Source organism: Microtus oregoni, unplaced genomic scaffold (assembly GCF_018167655.1).
Source record: "Microtus oregoni isolate MIOR12 unplaced genomic scaffold, Mior012 000050F_003, whole genome shotgun sequence".
Lineage (NCBI taxonomy): Eukaryota > Metazoa > Chordata > Mammalia > Rodentia > Cricetidae > Microtus > Microtus oregoni.
The window spans coordinates 1,001,184-1,021,671 of NW_024543227.1; the positions used below are offsets into that span (position 1 = coordinate 1,001,184).

General features: G+C 40.9%; 1 long non-coding RNA gene and 1 other non-coding gene across 2 annotated transcripts; both read right to left on the minus strand.

Annotated features, from left to right (window-relative positions):
* Positions 1 to 5,552: 5,552 nt before the first annotated feature.
* Positions 5,553 to 9,313, minus strand: LOC121436794. The gene is made up of 3 exons (XR_005972801.1): positions 9,060 to 9,313; positions 5,867 to 5,973; positions 5,553 to 5,616 (listed from the first exon to the last, which is right to left on the minus strand). It is a non-coding gene; the product is annotated as an uncharacterized LOC121436794 (long non-coding RNA).
* A 259-nt stretch (positions 9,314 to 9,572) lies between these two features.
* Positions 9,573 to 9,644, minus strand: Trnaa-cgc. The gene has a single exon. It is a non-coding gene; the product is annotated as a tRNA-Ala (tRNA).
* Positions 9,645 to 20,488: the final 10,844 nt, after the last annotated feature.

Here is a 20,488-nt window from a genome sequence, read left to right on the forward strand (position 1 = left end):
GATCATAGTCAATATTCTGTCAAACAATTTTTCAGCTTTTATCCTGTCCTTTTGTATCAGACAGGCTACTGTTTTAAATTAAGAGTTTAATATCTTAACTGGCAAAACTGGGAAGGTTTAGCCACAAACAGCATTTTTTTATAAAACTGTTGTAGAATAAGTTTGTACTTAATATACACACTTGCCATAGCTGAATTATAATTAATATACTGTATTTGTTGATTATTGCATACTTTACCTTTTGATTTATATTTTACCTGCTTGAGTATCTGTTAGGCAGCTTGCTTAAGCTTTCTATTGAAAACTGTTTTTTTTTGTAAGAATTTTATCTATTGGCTCAAGGTCCCTCATAAGACTATTATAACTAGAGCTTTAACCATTGGACATCCAACCAAAAGTTTGCAAGCTATCCTCCTCTTAAGTTTTAAGTCTGCCTTACAGATAGGAAAATGGAAAAAGGAAGCATTTTAACTAATAATGCTGGCCTCATTAGACACCAACATGTAGAAGAATGAAAATAGATCCATATTCATCTCCATGTACAAAACTTAAGTTTAAATGAGCCAAAGGCCTCAGCATATAAAAATTATGTTGAACCTCACAGAGAAAAAATTTTTTGAAGTACACTTTGCCACATCTCAAACACAGCCTCAGTGGCACAAACATTGTGAGAAACCATAAACTAGATCTCTTGAATTGAGAAACTTTTGTATAACAAGGCTATAGAGTGGGAAAAGATCTTTACTTACCATAAATCCCTTTCAAAAATATATGAAGAACTCAGGAAATTAGTTATTAAAAATTAATCCAATAAGAATATTTGTTACAGACCTAATCTGAAAACTCTCAGACGAACTTAAAAATGAGAGACACCTAAAAAATGTTTAAGCAGAACATCCTTTAGCCCTCAGAGAAATGCAAACCAAAACTCTGAGATTTTATTTTATCCTTGCAAAAATGACCAAGATTAAAAATTACTGCTAACAATTTATGCTTAAGAAAATGTGGGTAGGGAAAAAACTCCATTGCTGGAAGTGCAAACTGACAGTCACCTTTGGATCACACATAGTATTGAAAAACCTGGATAAACCAGACTCCCTCATCAGGAAGAGAAGGATCAAAAATCCAGGACTAGCCTGTTCAGCGACCCTGTACCAGGAACTGTCTGAAGACAAAGCCAGACCTTTACCTCGAAAAACGGGTTTTCCAGCTGCAATTATCACAGTACTGTTTTAGGAACTAGCGGATTATGACCCTGGGAGTGGTCCCAAGGCAGGCAGCTGTCCTCCTGCGACCACCACTGTATTTTTGGAATTTATGACCCTCCTGGACCACTGGGCTGTGGCCCCTTTTCAAAAATTTTCTCTTTAGGTCACTAGAGGCTGAACTCCTCCCCCCACCCCCCCCCAACTAAAGCCACGTGCACTACCTCAGCAAGGATGGCCTCCAGCGAGCCATGGGGAGACCTGAGTGAGAGTCTCCCCAGCACTGGGGGACCCCCATTATGTCTATTTTTTTAAAATTAGGCAAATATTTACCTCAAAACTTAGCAATAACCCTTTTGGGCCTAAATACAAAGTTGTTTAACCATAAGACCATGGGCTCAGACTTGCTTACAGCAGAGTTACTTATCATAGCCAGAATCTGAAAATAACCCAAATGTACCTCTTTTACACCTAGGATAAATGAGACATCATCCTTTTAAGTATCCATGAATACCACAAAATATCTTGGAATAACTTTAAGCAAGCAAGACAGAAGTTTGAGTCCCGTAATCTCTGCGTGTGAAGGCAGAAATGTTTTTTATTTTTAACCATTATCACTTGGTAGAGTATAACTCCTGCCCTTGATAAATTTAGTGAGAGGCTGGAGTCTCAGCAGTTTAGCCTGGAGCAACACCTGTCAGCAGGAAAGAACCTCAAGCTGAAACAATACGACTCCCACCCAAGAGCGGGCCGTACAAATGGAAAAACTTGTATGAGAATTTTAAATCTTGAGAGATCCCCTACTTTCTTGGGAAAGCAGAAGAAACACAGCAAAAATGACAATTTTACTGAAAGCAATCTACAGATTCAGTGTAAATGTCCATTAAAAATTATAGCAACGGGCTGGAGAGATGGCTCAGTGGTTAAGAGCACCGGCTGCTCTCCCAGAGGTCATGAGTTCAATTCCCAGCAACCACATGGTGGCTCACAACCATCTGTAATGAGATCTGGTGCCCTCTTCTAGTGTGTGGGCATACATGGAGGCAGAATGTTGTATACACAATAAATAAATAAATTAAAAAAAATTATAGCAACATTTTTCACAGAACTCACATACAGATTTTAATGTAAATGTTCATTAAAATTATAGCAAAACTTTTCACGGAACTCGAAAGAACAAACCTCAACTTTATGAGAAAGAAATGAAAACTCAGGATAGCCTAAACAATTTTAAAAATTTTCTTAATGTATTACAATCTTTGATTTTAAAACTTTTTTACAGAAACACAGTACTGAAATTAATCTACCTTAGATATAAACTTAGACACCTACAAACTAAAGATTTTTGACCAAGAAACAAGATTTTTAAAAATGGAAAAGAAGCATATTTACTGTCCTAAATGAAGCTGCAGCTTTTTGAGTCTAGATTCCTTTATAGCAAACCTGCCTGTCAGCTTTTGCTCCATATGGCAGGGGGTTAAAGACATAGGCTCTCTAGCCCTAGCAGCCAGCCTGCTTGGCAGGCATAGCTGTGTGGATTGTACCCTAACTTCTCGCACCTCGAGGGACTCCCTTTTGAGTCTGCAAGCAAACACATAAAGCAAACACATAAATCTCTCTTTTTGACTCTTACTCCTCTCTCCCTGATTGATTGATTTTTTTTTTTTTTTGAGACAGGGTTTCTCTGTGGCTTTGGAGCCTGTCCTGGAACTCGCTCTGTAGACCAGGCTGGTCTCGAACTCACAGAGATCCGCCTGCCTCTGCCTCCCGAGTGCTGGGATTAAAGGCGTGCGCAAATTCCTGTATGAATTTCTCTTCCTTTGAAAGTCCCATATCTTTTTGGACGACAGTGATCCTGCGCCTACCTCATTCTGCAGATGTGTCTGAGTTCTACAGCCACAGAATCTTCTTTTTTCTTCTTGTTGTTGTCCCGGGACCGCCCATCTTCATCCAATAGTTGGCCGTGCTCCGAGTCACTGGTTCGGGCGCCACTGTAAACCGCTTTGGGTGGGTTACTCAGTCTAGGGTCTGTAACCCACCTGGCAGTTCAGCTATTCCAGGGTCCCGGAGAGGCACTATCTGGAAGATATGGGGGGAAAGAGGAAGAAGGCTAGGTAGATTTGTCGAAGCCTGCGCTTATTAGAGACAGGTTTACAGTTTATATAGGGTAAGGAATTGGAGGGGGGGGGCACAGGGGCCTGGACTCTTGTCGCATGGTTCACGTAGTTCACGTTGGTCACTAGGCCAGGAGGTTACATTCGGTCAGATCACATAGGCGGGGAACTCACAACTAGGAGTTGACACACCTAGTTCTCTAGATAGTTTGGAATGTGGGGCGGGTTCCACTAACAGATAGCTCTCCATTAACAGCCAATTTGGGTATGGGGTAGGCTCTGTCAATAGAACGATTCCTAACACAATTAGGGGTGTGGGGTTCTCTGCAGACTCCCCAGGGTGGTGGTTCCTGTAATGACTTCAGGAGGAAACAGCTCCTGACACCCTATCTTCAGACTCTAGTTTATTTGTTGTTATTTTTAAACATTATTTGGGATGTCTTTAGGAATAGTTGCATCATATCTGCAGGTAATTTTGGCTCTATCAGTTGGCTTGAGGTTTCTTGAATGTCAGAAAAATGTAAAAATGATTACAGGGTGAGGGGCTGTGTGTTCCCTCTCATATCCCCTTCAATGCCCTGTCTTTCTGTCTTATTTTGGGACAAGCAGACCTCCCTATGCACAAATATAAATATAGACAAACGTATATCGCAGGATACAAAAGTCAATCGAGAATGAACAAATGATCTACACAGGACTAGAGAGACATCTCAGAAGTTAAGAGTGCCTTTTGCTATTGCAGAGGACCTGACTTCAGTTTCCAGCACCCATATGGTGGGTGACAGATGTCTGTAACTCCAGATCCAGGGGAACTGACAGTCTCTTCTGGTCTCAGTGGGCATCTGCACTCAAACGTGTATATGGCACACACAGACATACAGGCAGACCCTCAGTAAATAGGGAAAATAAACCTAAAAGAAGTCCAAATTACAACCTAAACATGAATCTTGTAGCAGAATACAATTGGATGTTCAGGTTCATGAATTACAAACAAACTTCTTAGATACGGCAAACCCCCATTCATTAAATGAAGAACAGGAGTGTTAAGAATTCCATAAAGTGAGAAAATGTCTATTCTTCCAAATATATGATAGAAACATATTTTTCTTACCTGGGAAAATGAATGTGGGAAATTGTATATCAGATGACAGTCTTCCTGTATCCAGAATACAGAAAGCTTCTAAAGGAGACACTAAGAAAATAAACAATTCAGGAAATAAAACTTGACCAGAAGGGTGAGTAGATGCTCCACTAAGAGAAACATACAGCAGCAACATGCTTAACACTTAGGGAAGAGAGACAGGTGATTCTGATGGGACTCTCGACACCCATATAAAATACTCAGAAATAAAGACTTGTCATACAAAGACCTGGCAAGTTTGTGGAGGATGACTCTCAAATACCCACTGCTGGTGGCCATGGAAAACAGGATGATAACTTGGAAAAATCTTTTTCTGTTTCTTCATATGTTAATTGTCATCTGGCCATCACAACCCAAATATATAACCTGGAGAAAGAGGACATATTTTCTTTTAAAGACTTATTTATTTCAGTTCACAACAGCTTTATATACAAGACACTGAAATTGAAAACAACCTCAGCAACAGGCAACAGGCAAAGACTCATTTCCCAAAACCAGCACGGCAGTTTTCAACTGTTAACTCCAGTGCCAAGGGATTCAATGTCCACTCTTGGCTTCCATGAGCAACAGGCATGCATGAGCTCTTCATACCTATATGTAGGCAAGCATATATACACATGAAATAAACTAAATTATAAAACTTGCCGTGTAGCTATACATTGCTACACTATTTCATATTAAGAATGAACAATTATCATGGGCAACAAAAGAGATAAATTTAAACATATATTCAAGATGAATGAAGGCCAGATGTCTCTAAACTCTGGTTTTATCCTAATACATTCCAGCATATATAAATTTGTCTATAATATCAGATTGTTGTATTTTTCTGCAGACAGAGTTGGGCAGTGGTTGGGTATGAGAACCTAAGTAACATAAAGAAACTTTATGGATTGGTAAATAATAATGAAACTTATACCTACCTGAGTATAAGAAGATGTCTATTGTCATTATGGGGAAAAGTGGAAAAATACAAATTACGTTTTATATTTGGTGACTTGGACTTCAGAGATTGCCCCATGGTTAACAGGACTTGCTGCTCTTACAGAAGACCTGGGCTGGGTTCTCAGCACTCACTTGCTGGCCCACAATGGACTGCATATCTGTTTCTAGGGGAAACAACACCCCTTTCTGTCCAAAGCAGCACACCCTGATCCTGAAACCAGAGCAAAAGAAACATACACTGACCCTGAGACTAGAATCAATTCACTGGCCCTGAAACCAGAGCCCAACGTTTTAAAAAGGCCAGTGAAATAAACACACTTTGCCCCTGAAACCAAAGCCACAGAAACACACTCTTCCACTTACCAATTCAGCGAAACAAACTAACCAAACTCTCAGCATAAAAGGAACCAATCCCAGAGCAGGAAAACAAGCTAATCACTGAGCATGAAACCACCCTGTACCTGTTCAGTTGGGAGCTGCCTTTCCCACTCTTGCAGGGTCAGCCACCTCCTGGACTCTTCCCTCCCAGTGAATCTCTTAAATGAGGCTTGGGTGAGACCTTCTTTGCCTAAGAAGAACAGAGAAGCAATGACTTCAACTGGAGCAAGGCAGAGGTGAGGGGAGCAGAACTGGAAAAGCTTCTCCTAGCAGAGCAGAGTTGTTACTCTTCTGAGGATCTAAGGAGAGCTGTAACAACCTGGCTGGGGTAACCCTCCCCTACCAGAGCAGAGCTGTTAATTTGGGGCAAACTTTCCCTGAAGCAGGGCTGTGAGCTCCTAAGCTTAAGGTGAATTTGTGATATTCATTGATGCCATCTTAAAAGGATTCCTCTAGCCAATACTGGGACAAATGGAGCATGGAAATAGAGAACGGCAATAGAGAGGAAAACAGTTTAGGAAAATGGGTGTTGAGCCATACTGATAAAAGTCAGCACATGAGTAAAGAACTATGGAGATAAGTAAGCAGTGTACTACACACCAGGTCATCATTGAAGAGGACCAGGAGAATTATAACACATAACCTATCACAGCAGTAAGTGATTAACTAACTTTCACACATATATATCCAGGGACATATCTGCACAAGCATGAGTATATACACAACACACACTAACAATTGTCAATGTAAACACACAGCTCTCACCTCGAAGGAAGAAGAGAGTTCATTCTGGAGTCAAATATATGTGAGTAAACATGAGTGAGACAGGTTTATGTTAGTACAAATTGCATGTCACAATGTGGAAACAGTTTCATGAAGTTTTAATTATCACAGAATGAAGAAACTATAGACTCTCCTTAAGTACATGGGTGATAATATTAAGTAGACTGTTGTGGTAAAGCAGAGAAACCTCAGCTACTAGCTGCTATGTGATGACACACAGTACTTTGACTCGCAGAAACTTAGAGCTTTGTTAAGGAGACATATTCTGATATTTTAAATGTCAGGTCCAACGTCATCTGTTAGTGACAAGGTATTAGGTAAGTCCAACACAGGGGGCCCAAGGATTGGCTACTCATGGGCTCAAGAGAACACAAAGGAAATTGTAATTAGGCCCTGGGACTGCGACTTCCACCATCTCCATATCACTGCAGGTCTAAGAGTCAATCAATCAGGCTTTGCAGACCAGCCTCTGCCAAGGAATTCCTGTACAAACACACACACACACACACACACACACACACACACACACACACACACACACACACACACACGACACACACACACGACACCTCTCATTCTCACTCTCCTAGCTCCCTGGTGTTTACTGAGAGCTCAAGGGGTACAATCACGTTACAAAAGATTCGTCTCTGACCACACACAGGATGGTGAGAGCTCCTAAATTATGTGGTCTGAATGAGATTCCTGTGACGATGGCCATGGACTTGTCTCTGGGACATTTCTCTCATTTGTTTCAGACTGTCAATAATAACCTGTAAATGCCGATAAGAAAATAGCGACAAACTGCATTACACATCAAATAACGTTTTCATCATGGGATAATCCATGCTTTCAACAAAATATATCCTTTGTAAGTTTCATTGACACTTGTTTCCTGACAGTTTACAGAAGATTTAATAATTTGTTCACAGAAAAAACAATACGTATCTATTTGTTTAAAAAATAATAGCAGTTATAGATGAATCAAAAAGTACAAATATTTGTGCATTATCCCGACAGATAGATCCATAGTGCTGATAGGCCGAGAGATTTCCAAACATTGCTGAATTGGAGACAACCTGTCTTAATGAAGGACAACTATGTTCACGGCTCAAACAATTCATTATTAGTAAGATGTCTGTTGATTCAAAACTGAGCTACAGATTCGATGCACTAACAATAAAATAGCACTTACTCTTTTTAAAAATTCTCGAAAAACCAAAAAAAAAAAAAAATTGAGTGGAAGCCGGGCGGTGGTGGTGCACGCCTTTAATCCCAGCACTCGGGAGGCAGAGGCAGGCGGATCTCTGTGAGTTCGAGACCAGCCTGGTCTACAAGAGCTAGTTCCAGGACAGGCTCCAAAACCACAGAGAAACCCTGTCTCGAAAAATCAAAAAAATATAAATAAATAAATAAATAAATATAAAAATTGAGTGGATAATTCTAAACATTGTAGACTAAATATATAGCTTGTGTAAACCTTAGAAACAGACAAATGTTAGAGAACAGCATTGCCTGATAGGAGACCTCTGTTTGAACCTACAGTAATTGGACCAGCATGCTTTTGAATCAAAGTTGGCAAGAAAAAGTCCAAAACCAACATTCCACGCTCACATCCACACATTTACAGACCACTGCCTATATCGAGTCAACATTTTTCCTGTGTCTGATGCTGGCATCAAGCTTGTGTGTAGTGCGTGTAGTGTGTGCTGAGAAGAACTGACCATACTCCTGCTGCAGCCTCCCAGGCACTGGGATTACTGGCATATGTACCATGATTGGATAATTGGAGAACTGATGTTTCACAAATAAACAAGGCAATTTGATGCATAAAGATGGCCTTTCAGGAAGCAATACTGAGGCAAGTGTATATCCAAACCCACAAATATAAACTAGGACCTACATCGTATCATATGTGAAGACCATTCAAAATAAATTACAGATGTAAAAATATAAAAATCAGCCTATAAATGTCAAACAGAACACAAGAAGAAAATCCCTGTCACTGAGTGCCAGGCAAAGATTTCGCAGACAAGACACCGAATAAAAACCGTAATTGAAGAACTAGAGAAGGTGGGATCTTACAATTTAAAATCTCCTGCTCTTCCAAAGACATGGATGAGAATTGAGATGATAAGTCTGAGGCTAGGAGAAAAGTTAGAAATACATATATCTGATAAAACATTTCTAACATTTCTATGAAACATACGGAAAACCTCAAATGTCAGCGAGCAATCTCACGCACAGAGTGGGAAGTCGGGATCACAGAGTGCTCATTTGGCCTCATTTCCCTCCTGCTCACTCTACGACAACTCCCCTCCTGGACAATGGCTCCAGCACAGCCCTGTACAGAACAGCACAGGAGGAGGCAGAATGGTCCCAAGTCTCTCTCCTTCCGGAGAAACACAGGCTGCAAGCACGAGGTAGGAGTGGTTCAACTTGGGTCTGGAATCCCTGCATCTGCCTCCCAACCCTCAGAAAGATTCTGGTGCTCACCTCCGGGAATCCATAAGCTCAACTCAGTCCAAACACCAGGAACTGAATGCTCCTTTCCAGGACATCGTCAGGTCGCCATTTGAAAAGAGTCGCCATAATGACCCCGGTTTCTATGAAAACCGTAATGCTGCCTCCCCCTTAGTAACCAGGAATGGCTCCGCCCAGCCCTCCCTTACTTCCTCTCAAAGGAAGAACTCTTCACCCTTGTTTTCACCCAAGAAAGCATACCCATTAGAGAAACTGTCCCCACTACGAATGCAGAGCTTTTCTTTTTTTTCCGCTCTGTGAACAAAGCATATCCCTAAAAGCCCGACCACATTGTACTCACCAGACCATGGTGGTATCTATGGAAATGTCGTCACAAAGATGAACATTGCTGTCACGGTGACAAATGAGCAATTTTATCCAATAATTAGCTATGCATATATAACCTCATCATGGGACTTTAAATTCTGGGACACCTTGTACAGAAACATCCTGAAAAAAGAAAATCAAAGGTTAAAAGTATTGTTTTGGAGATGCCGGGGCTCGAACCCGGGGCCTCATATATGCGAAACATGTGCTCTACCTCTGAGCTACATCCCCACACCTGGTAACAGCTTCATCAAAGCCCTTGTGAAGTCAGAGGAACCGCGCCAACGTTCAGAGTCTCTGCAAGGGTCTGCATCAGGTCCTTTGAGCATACTGGATTCCAGGTTGAGTTTAGTGCTTTGATAGGATTCTTGGGACATTTGTTGCATGAGAAAACAATCTATTTTCAATCAAAGGAAAAATAATAACAATAAAAATAATAACAACAACAATTATAAGAACAAACCTTATATTCTTTGAAGCATGGTAAGCTAACAATGAATGATACTTTGAATTACTCAGTCCCATCAATTTTACTTCAACTTTACCTGCAGGTGGTTCAACATGCCAGTATCATGGGGAATTAATAATAATATGTTGCTGATATGCGGTCATGTTTGAGAGTATGAGTAGCTTCCTGAAACCCTCTCTAGCATACCTCCTTTCTCTTTTAAAACACGCCTTAGTTTCCGGGCTTGAAAGGCAGTTTTTATAATCTTGGTCAGGCTGCTCATTTTGTTTCTTAACGTTGCCAATACTGTCCATCACTCCATTTACGGAAATAACTAAATGTGCGGTAGCTATTGGTTCACAAAACCCTAAGGTGCTGTCACTTTCTGCATGTTTATGTATCTCACCGCATGCTTTGTAAGTTTCAAAAATGAGAGGTTTTCTGAAATATGTCCTCTTTTCATACATCACCTAGTATATGTCTCAATATACAAAATCATTAAATAAATATTTCATGTATGTTCAGATGAGTTAGAAAAGTGAGTATTTTTAAAAAGAAAACAATCATTTTTTTTCATTTACATACCATCCAAGTTTCTATTCCCTCTCCTCAGCCCATTCCCTCTTCTTACCCGTCCCCCCAACCTTCATCTACTCCTCAGAGAAGCCAAGGCACATTGCCCAGAGGAATTAATACCTGGGGCTTTAATTTAATTCATTGGTCCATGTGTCTGCTTTTATGCCAATACCAAACTGTTTTTATCACTACAGCGCTATGGTGAAGTTTTAATTCAGGGATGGTGATGCCTCTGGAAGTTCCTTTATTGTACAGGATTGTTTTAACTATTGTAATTTTTTTTTCACATGAAGTTGAATATTGTTCTATTAGTCTGTGAGCAATTGTGTTTGGATTTTGATGGGCATTTCTTTGAATCTCTAGAATGTTTTTGGTAAGATTGCCATTTATATTATGTTGGTCCTACCTATGCAAGAGCATCCATGAGCGTGGGAGATCTTTCCATTTTCTGATATCTTCTTCAGTTTCTTTCTTTAGAGACTTAAAGTTCTTGTCATATAGGTGTTTCAGTTGTTTAGTTATAGCTAACCCAAGATAATTTATATTTGTGGCTCTTGCAAACAGGGATGTTTCTCTGAGTTCTTTCTCTTTATTTTATCATTTCTATATAGGAGGGCTACTGATTGTTTTGTGTTGATCTTGTATCCTGCCACATTACTGAAGGTGTTTATCTGCTGTAGGAGTTCTCTGGTAGAGTTTTTGTGGTCACTTATATGTACTATCATATCATCTGCAAATAATGAAAGTTTGACTTTTCTTCCTTTCCAATTTGTATCCCTTGATCTCCTTTTGTTGTCTTATTGCTCTAGCTAGGTCAACTAATACTATATTGAAAAGATACGGAGGGAGTGGACATCCTTGTATTCTTCCTAATTTTAGTGGAATCACTTTGAGTTTCTCTCCGTGTAATTTGATGCTGGTTGTTGGCTTGCTGTAAATTGTTTTTATTGTGTTTAGATAGGTTCCTTGTATCCTGATCTCTTCAATACTTGTACTCCAGATGGGACTCAAACTACCTCATATTCCACATATAGCACTTGGGGCATATACCCCAAGGACACTTCAACCTACCAGAAGGTCACTAGCTATTCCATGTTCATTTCCACTCTATTCCCAATAGCCCAAAATTAGAAACAACCTAGATGTCTCACTATATAATAATGGATAAAGAAAATGCTGTACACTTCTATAATAGAGTATTATTCTTATTTCAGAAAAAAGACATCATGATATTTGCAGGTTAAATGATGGAACTAGAAAAAAATTTCTGAGTGAGGTAACCCAGACTCAGAAAGACAAACATAGTATGCACTCACTTCTAAGTGTATATTAGATGTAAAGCAAAGGGTAACCAGGCTGCCATCCTGAGCTCCAGAGAAGCTAGGTAACAAGGAAGCCCCAAGGAGGGATGCATGGATCGCCCTGGGAAGGGGAATTAGATGAAATCCCCTGGGTAAACTGGGGGTGAGGCCGTGGTGAAGGAGAGGCAATGGTGAAGGAGAACATGAGGGAACAGGATGGTCATAGAGAATGGAGTGGGAAAGCAATGTAAGAGGGAACTTGATAGAGAGAGTCACTATGGTTTTAGGGAGAAACCTGGTGCTAGGGAAATTCCCAAGAATCCACAAGGATGATCCCGGCTAAGATTCCTAGCAGTAGTGGAAAGGGTTCCTGAACCAGCCTTCCCCTATTATCAGATTGGTGACTACCCCAACTATCATTATAGAGGCTTCTCCAGTAATTGATGGACTCAGATGGGCCTTCTGTATGTGGAGAGATAGTTGTGAAGTTTGGACTATCTGAGGGGGCCCCCAGCAGTGGGATCAGGATCTATCCTTGGTGCTCAGCCTTGTTTGTTGGTGCCCATTCTCTGTGTTGAGATGTGATGCTATCCTTAATGCAGGAAAGAGGGACTTGGTCCTGCCCCAAATTAATGTGCCCTTACCCCTCGGGAGGAGTAGAGAAGGTGTGGGCTGCTGTGGGGATGCATGGGGAGTGTGAGCAGAGGGAGAACTGTGGTTGGAATGTAAAATGAAATTTAAAAAACAAATTGATGAATTTAAAAAACAATAGAACCCACCCCCCAAATCCTCTTAGCCAAGACTGGTGGTTCATGCCTACAATCTCAGCACTTAGCACGTGGAGAAAATAGAATGCAAGATACAATAATAAACATTATTCTTTATTTTTGTTTTATTATATTTTATTTTGTTGTGGTTTGTTGTTATATCTTAGAAGGCTTTTTTTTTTTTAAATGAGAGACAGAAAGGAAGTGGACCTGGATGAAAGAGACTGGGTGGAGCTGGGAGGAGTAGAGAAAGGGAGTCAGGAGAAATTGTATTCAGATTATAGTGAACTTGAAAAGAATCTGTTTTCAATAAGTGGGGTGGAGAAAAGTTTTAAAAAGAGAAGATCATTGTAGGACTTCAAATTAGAGGAAACTTATTTAAGTTTCTGTGCCAAATGATAAAGTGCATATAAATATATATCTATATCTCATGCAACATGTGGAATATATCCTACCTGAAAATACGGTTGCTATTTATCTGACAGTGCTGGTGAACATGGTGCATCTCACTGTGCACTTCTAATTTCTAGGTTTCATGCTGAATGTGAAGAGACAAAGAGAAGACAGATATGTATAGCTGAGTCCCAAACTTTGCCTCATCCATACCCTCCTGAGCCCATACAAGCATGCACAGAGGCAGAACCTTTCCCTGCCCCTCTAACAACAGCCAAGGCAATGAACAGAGGCTGCTTTGTAATAAGGCATTTACTTTTGATGCTTTCCTCCCTTTAGCAGGGCAGGGTTCTGGGAAGATAGCAAAGGAGGGGAAAGAGGAGAAGGGGGAAGGGAGGGAGAAAGAGAGAGAAGGGGTGTGGAGAGGGAGACAATGGGAAGAGTCAGGCTTCCAGGTAGAGTCAATTTACCACACCAAACAGCCTGGGAACCCTTTGGGACTAAGAGGTTATCTGGGTTGTTGGTGCATATTTTGAGTGTATTCACTCTTGATTTTAGCTCCATTGTAGCCAGGCCTACATTTTCCTCTAGCTTCATGCGCAGAGATTTCCAGGGCCAGTACTTTTCCATTAGCTGAACTCAGTTGGCCCATCTGTATACTGGGACTCTGCCTTCTAATCTTGGCTCTCAGTGCCCTTTTCAGCAGGCTATGCTTTTGTTTATGAGTAGGTTATTCTTCTACCCCGATCTGTCTGCTCACGCTAGATATGGGCCATGTTGTATCTGCTCCTGGACTCTGCCCCATGGTTCTTTTGTGAGGCCCTCCATTTGCGCTCCTTAGACTGGGGAGGGGAGTCCCTGCTAAGTCTTTAGTCTTACTAAGTGCCTGTTGTATGCCAGGTGCTGTCTTCCATGCTACCAACTCCTCTTGGCCGCACTTGTTATAGATCTGCTTGGATTAAATGCCCCTTCTCCACCGAGTTTTCTGTGGCAGGAGTGGCACCTTTCTCTTGGTGTTCTTTCTCCTCTACCTAACCTCAACAGAGCAATGTGCTGCTAATCCCCTTCTCAATTGTCTGTAACTAGGTCTCTGACGTCAACATTCAAGTCTGCATCATTTCCAGAACATGGGAGACATACCTCCTCTTGGTACCATGCAGACTTAGGCCTGTAGTGAGGCTTTCCCTTCCAAACCTTTCCTGCCCTTTCTGGAGACTAGGACAATACTCCGTGCTTTCCACTGCCCTCCACTCTGCCTCAGCCAATGGATCCTGAATAAATAGCTGCGGTGGATTTAGGAGGTTGCCGGGGCAGTGGGCCTCTGCCTGTGTTTAACAGTACCTGAACACACTTTTAAAAAAAAAAAAAATGGAGAGCTCACAATCAGATTCAGACTCCTTCCCTTCTATTGGGAAATCCTTCCTTGAAAGGAGCTGAAGTCCATCTCTGAGACCGGGAGTCATACGTAGTCAGCTAAAGAAAGCTCATGGACACCAGGCAAGGCACCCACCCCCTCAGCTATAGGAATTGTATCCAGAGTCAGATGATCAGCTCCAAGCGATATAGAAATTGAATAAAGGGTAGGATCCTCTGATTTGACTCAACAGTCCTGGTCATTACCTATGGACCTCCCCGACCTTAGACTACGGAATATGGTGGCTGAGGCCATGACTCGAGTCTTCCCAATGCTGACCATCTATCTGCAGGCTGTTCGTGGCTAGTTTCTGGAACAGAAGCATCTGACCCTGAAACTTTGGTGTTTAGCTCCTCTACCACTATGCCTTCATTCCACGTCCCCTCATTCCTCCCTGTTCTGATTGGTGTGAAAGGAAAGGCAGATGACATTAATGCCCACTATGTGACAGATACTTTCTTACATGCTAGCTACTATGTCTCATAATGCTGTGCAAGCATGTAGCATTGTTATTCACATATGATGAACATAGTAACTGAGACCTAAAGCAGTGGAGGTATAATTTTAGTTTTGCATTGCTCTGGTTATGGTAGCAAGCTTAAGAGGGCAGGTTTTAAAGCCAGATTTCATGAATTTGAATCTCAGCCCTTCCACTTCACAGCAGTGTGACTGTGAGCAAGTTACTCAACCTCTCTGAATCTCCGTGTTCTTACTTCTAAAATGGTAGTAATTATGCTAACAATTTAAGAAACATTGTGATGACTGACTATATATAACACCAAAGGCCCAAGTTGTTAACATTGAATATCATATCAAGGATTTCTTATAACTATTATTCTGTTAATTTTTCTTGCTAGAATTTATTGAACCCCCCATTAAAGACTGGGTATACTAGGCATTCTGCATTTAAGATGGTCCCTGACCTTAAACCAAGTGTGGTGGCTCATGTTTGTAATATCAGACTATGGGAGGATGAGGCAGAAAGATTGCACGAGTTCAAGGCATATCTGGGCTGCAGCGTGAAAGCCTGCGTCAAAATAAAAAAATGCGAGCCGGGCGATGGTGGCGCATTCCTTTAATCCCAGCACTCGGGAGGCAGAGGCAGGCGGATCTCTGTGAGTTCGAGACCAGCCTGGTCTACAGAGCTAGTTCCAGGAACAGGCTCCAAAGCCACAGAGAAACCCTGTCTCAAAAAAACCAAAATAAATAAATAAATAAATAATGCGTAAGGATCTTAAATCTTGTTAGTTACACAAATGCTTCCTTTTTCTTGAAGAGAAGCTCAGGACTCAGGTCTCAGAATTGCCTAGCCTGAGGTTTCCAGCTGTGAGTAGTACAATCATTTCTGCAACTGGAACCACAGCTTGGTGGGATTGTGGGAAATGTGAATAAGGCAAATTGTCTTTATTAAAGGGTTAAATAAGACAAAGTCTTTTTTTTTTTTTAATAATAGAGAATCCACTTGAAAAAAATTGAAATTTCCCCCGGGCCAGCACTTCTTCAAATCAAAATGTGTGTTCCACGATGCATGGTATTCTCAGAATTTGTGCTTCACTTACCAGCTAAGCCATTTAAGTTACCCAAGTGGATAAGCATGTCAGGCCCAGCTCTGACCCCTCAGGCTAAGGCACAGGCTCCCTTTTGTGGTAGAGATAAAAACCAAACCAAAAACCAAATGGGATTCTGCTCAGTGTTCTTGACTTTGATTGGGCACGGCTATGTGCCATTCTGCGCAAGTCAAACTTCTTGCCTTGCTAAAATGGCTTTGTGATTATTTTCTTGAGACTCCAGACCTAGTTCTATTTCTTTTCTTTTCTTTCTTTCTCTTTTTGTTTTTATTTATTTGTTTGTGTGAAGGTTTGTTGTTGTAGTTGTTGTTGTTTGAGACAGGGTATCTCTGTGTAACATCCAGACTTATTTCTAAGAAGAGTAAGGCCTACATCCTTACAGTCCTGCCCAAGAAGAGTTTAAAACAGTTCATAGCTTTCAGTCTCTATTCCTTTCCAGTGAATTTATCAGTCCCTTGAATTAGAAAAGGGTATGGATTTGGAGAGGATAGTGATGGGAGTGTATGAATCCGTGTTCTGAGAGCAAGGAAGATGCAGGATCTGCCTATGAAAAGCCATGAGATATTCTGTTCTCAGGGAACCCATGTCTGAAAGTGACACCCACTTCTGTTCCTCGCTTCATTAAGTCTGAAGGTGGTCCAAGCTCTTTGTTAAGAGCTCTCATGTGAGGAAGGAGCCTGAGCTTCTTCTGAGTTACTGTGAAAGTAGCCCTGTTGTAGACCTGGACGTCCCATTCCGTGGAGAGACTTGACAGAATCTTCCTTTGTATCTTTCTCTTGAAGCCACAACCCCCACTTTCTGAATTTCAAGGAGACTAATCCCTTGTCTTGGAGCTTGGTCCCATCCCAATATACAGGCAGTAGGATGGAGGACTCCTGGGTTTCTCCCTCTTTGTGCCAGTTCCTGTTGATCTCCACCAGGGATCTCTTCCCCGACTCTCCCAACTTTTCCAAGAATAAACCTTGGAACATGAAAGATTCCAGAAAACTAGGTGAGAAAGGCTCCCATTTAAACCTATAAGAAAGATTTAGGATGGGGAATATGGGATTTCCTTGGTAGAGTCTAGAACCTCTGGGTAAACCCAAGAGTATGAGCTTGGTGGGAGGACAAGGGATACCTTACCTCCAGGAAAAGAGGAGGCTTAGGTTCAACCTCCATTCCTGTACAGGTGACCCTGCAGTGGGAGTTGCTCAGTGCTTGCCATAGGACAAAGGATCCTTGAGAGGTACAAGCTTCTGGGCATAGCTCCTATGTTGGGGGTAGCTGCTGTAAGAATCCTATTCCTGGCCTAGGAAAGGAGTTAACCTCTCCTGGTATTGGTCAGGAAAGCTTCTAGGGGACCTAACTTCCCAGAACATGTAGTAAGATGATTACAATTTGAGTTAATACTCCTTAGGAGGAGACAGTGGGTCCCTGGCAGGGGGCTCTTGAGATTATAGATCACATCTGATCTGAAGCAATGTACCACAGGATGGAATAGAAGAGATAGGGGCAGTATATCAGCTATCTGAGTCACGAAGAGAGTTATGAATTTGGGCCACAGTTAACCTAAAAGGGGCAAGGAACCACTCACAACCAGACAAGCTATGTGCTGTCCTCACCTTCACATGGCAGGAAGGTATTACTATACTTGTGTGACAAAAAGAAATGGATGCAATGCATAAAAGACTTAGCATGACATCAGCAAAGCACTGTGCTCAGGGATTTGTACTTAGCCTAGTCCCACTGCTGTGCAAGATGGACCTGAAAGTATCACAGGGAGTAGATCCAACTGTATGTGGGCTTAGATGGTGTGGAAACTGGATTGGAACCCATGTTATGGCACCTGGTTGGAGCTCATGCTTGTGAGAATACTCTTTTCTTCTTGGTGGTTGTCAGGTAAGGAAGGACGTGTGGCCCACCTCCCCGTTCCCCTTGCCCTTGAAGCCTCAAGGGTTATGAGCTCTGAGGGTTATTCTAACACCTCATCACTCACCTCTTTGCCCAGAAAATTGTCACCTCATTTGCCCTGAGGCCAAGACAGATGCAAGTTGTTGAACATTTCTGGGAAATGCTGAAGAACTGTCAGTGGCTCTGCTATGGATAAAAAGAGAGGGAAGAGGCTAGTAGCAGAAATAACAGCCACATCAGGAGTTAGACATTTAAAGTCTCAGGAAGCTCTGAACATAAAGAAATCCAGACATGATCTCAAGTCAGCCTGGGGTGTTATAAAGTCGTCTAACCTGGAAGAAGAGATAAGGTGTGTGGGTAAGGCTCGAATGTAGCCAGAAGTCATTACTTTACCAACTATGGACTTCTGAGATTCAACAAAGTACCCAAAGCAATCTATCATGAAGAGGAAAAGTCAAGTGCACTAACTACATCAGCCATCGGGACCTCAAGGTAGTCAGGAAATGGGGGTAGAGGTGGGCCCTGTATGTCTAAGGTATCTAACAACACAGGCCACTCTCTTTCTTAGACATTTTCTTTCTTTTTTTGTTATTTTTGACTTATGTTTTTCTTTCTTCCTTTTATTTTTTGTGATTCTTAACAAAAAATAAAACTTGGAACCAAAAACATAATTCTTGATCATAATGTAAACTGTCTTTACCATACTAAAATAGGATTCTAATATAAGTTTTAGAATTTATTTATTAGTGGGCACAGTTTTAGAAGATCATAAATGACAGTAAACTAAAAATTACTGACTTTTCTAGTTGATTTTTCTGAAAGTCATATATCTATGCTTGGGAGCAAGTGAGTCAGATGAAAAACTGGAAAGAAAGGAAAGGGTTGTGTCTCAGTGAAAGATTGTGGGCTCATGCTGTCCAAGGTCCTGGGTCCAATTCTCAATATTAAGAAGTAAAAAGTAGAAGTAAGGTAGCAGAATATGGACAAAGACGAAGAAACTAAATTACAGAATTAATAAATTTTAAAGAAATAGGTTACTATACTGTATGAAGTAAGTAAGATCTAAGGATGGAATAAAATTCAGATCATTATTTGACTAAGGACCTATATTTTCCTCTGGGTGTGTTGAAAAGTGTCTATAATATATAATGCTAGCAAAAGCTGTGAGGGAACTGAGGCAAGAGGATCATGAGTTCTGGGCCAGCCTATTATATGGTGACAAATGATCCTGTCACAAAACAGAAGAAAGTATCCAAAGTCAAACAACAAGCATATGTTGTTTTATATTCTGAACCCATCAGGGGCTATCACAATGATGAACCTTGGGATGATCTTCTATACAGAAAAATTACTCAAAAGTTCATTATTCATTGACTCATGAATATTTCAGACCAAGAAGGCTTTAATGTCACCAAATAAAAAGGTATATCCCAGTCTAGAGTATCATATAAATGTCATCATCTGAGTAGAAAACCTTTTAGATTTTAGTCTTAACAACCCCCAATTTCTGAGTCACAGATGGTCATTTTACAATCTCTTCTTATCTTTCACATTATTGCTTACATCCTGTGAAAACAATAACTACTTTTAGAAAACTTGGCAATATCTCAAACCATTTTAGAATAAGGACAATGTATTGTTGCCATATGTGATCTTGTAAACAATCTTAATTGGGTTAAGAATGTAGCCCCAAACAAATTTTTTTCCTTTTTTACCCATTTTATTGAGCTATACATTTTTTCCACTCCCCTCCCTTTCTCTTTCCTCACGTTCAACCCTATTCTGCTCCCAATTTACTCAGGAAATCTTGTCTTTTACTACTACCCATGTAGATTAGATCTATGTAAGTCTCTCTTTGGGTCCTCATTGTTGTCTAAATTCTCTGGGATTGTGGTTTGTAGGTTGGTTTTCTTTGCTTTATGTTTAAAAACCACTTATAAGTGAGTACATATGATAATTGTCTTTCTGGATCTGTGTTGCCCCACTCAATATGATGTCTCTAGATCCATCCATTTGCCCACAAATTTCAAGGTGTCATTATTTTTCTCTGCTGTGTAGTACTCCATTGTTTAAATGTACCACATTTTCCTTATCCATTCTTTGGTTGAGGGGCATTTAGGCTGTTCCCAGGATCTGGCTATGACAAAAAAATACTGCTATGAACATAGTTGAGCACATGTCCTCGTGGCACGATTGAGCATCCTTTGGATATATACCCAAAAATGGTATTGCTGAGTCTTGAGCAGAGTTAGGAAGGGAAAACTAAACTGAATGCTGGGGAAAAGAAGGCTGATTAAGAAAGAAGTCATAGAGCCACCACCAGAAACAGCCATGCTGAAACTAATTCCTAGACTGTATCTGTCCCATAAAATCGATTCAATGAATCCTTGAATGGATTAAATAATAAATGGGTGGTCAGAGGAATGAATGAACCATTCACATTCTGAGCTTTACCTAGTCTCTAATCTCAGCTTTTCCACTTACCAACAGTGTGACCTTGAGAAACCTCCCCTTAGCCTCAATTTGTTGTATGTCTCACAGGGCTGATTTAAGAATTTTAATGAGATAATCTGTGTAAAGTGTTCAGCACAGTTCTTGGCATATAGGAAGAATAAGTGACATGTAAGATGATAATTACAAAGCTCTTTGTAAAAGTGCATACTTGAAAATATAAAAGATGGGTTCCTCAGCTATATCCTGACTGGGGTGACTGAACAT